The sequence below is a fragment of the Tachyglossus aculeatus genome, chromosome 1 (assembly GCF_015852505.1).
Source record: "Tachyglossus aculeatus isolate mTacAcu1 chromosome 1, mTacAcu1.pri, whole genome shotgun sequence".
NCBI classification, from domain to species: Eukaryota; Metazoa; Chordata; class Mammalia; order Monotremata; family Tachyglossidae; genus Tachyglossus; species Tachyglossus aculeatus.
Window position 1 is genome coordinate 59,937,482 of NC_052066.1, and position 756 is coordinate 59,938,237.

The 756-nt window shown below is 60.3% G+C and overlaps 1 protein-coding gene across 6 annotated transcripts in view; it reads right to left on the reverse strand.

The window, feature by feature from the left end:
* Nucleotides 1–186, reverse strand: part of ECT2 (epithelial cell transforming 2) — a 74,472-nt gene extending 74,286 nt beyond the window's left edge. For all 6 annotated transcript variants that reach the window (XM_038743276.1, XM_038743274.1, XM_038743275.1 and 3 more), the window contains exon 1: nucleotides 118–186. The gene's annotated coding sequence lies outside the window, so the exon portion shown is untranslated. The remainder of the gene's footprint in view (nucleotides 1–117) is intronic.
* Between the last annotated feature and the right edge of the window lie 570 nt (nucleotides 187–756).

Consider the following 756-nt stretch of genomic DNA (forward strand, 5'->3'; position numbering starts at 1 on the left):
GGTCCCTACCCACCAACGGTATTATTAGTATTATTACGATGGAGGGAATTGACTGTCTGCCTGGGGTCCCGTGGCGGTGACCCCGGTGACCCCGGTGACCCCGGTGACCCCGCTCACCTGTCCCGGACGCGGCTCGGCCCCCCGACCTTCTCAAACGTGTCCGCCGGCCTCCATCCCGCGCCGCCGATTCAAAAACCGATCGCCCGCCCTAAGCTCGCTCCCCATTGGGGGAACAGGAAGGGCCGCTTTGCGTCCCGCCTCTCCATTGGCCGGCGCCGCCGGGGCGACGGCGAGGCCTACGATTGGCCCGCCCCCGACGCGGAGGGTCCCGGGGCCATCGGTTTCGTCCGCCCTAAGCGCCGCACCGATTGGGTGAAGGGGGAGGCTGGTTTGTGACCGTCCTCCCCATTAGTCGACGGCGAGGCCTTACGATTGGCCCGTCCCCCCTGCCGCTCATGCTCCTCGCTGATTGGTTGGCAGGGGGTTCGAATGCGCCCAACGGCTCGATTTGTAAAACGCCGAAGGAGAAGTACCCGGATGTGGCCATGGCAACGCCTGGCGTGGGTGTCGCCCTTCATTCATTCATTCATTCATTCATTCATTCATTCATTCATTCATTCCTTCATTCATTCATTCGTTCGTTCATTCGTTCGTTCGTTCATTCGTACTTATCCAGCGCTTAGAACAGTGCTTCTAGACTGTGAGCCCACTGTTGGGTAGGGACCGTCTCTATATGTTGCCATCTTGTACTTCCCA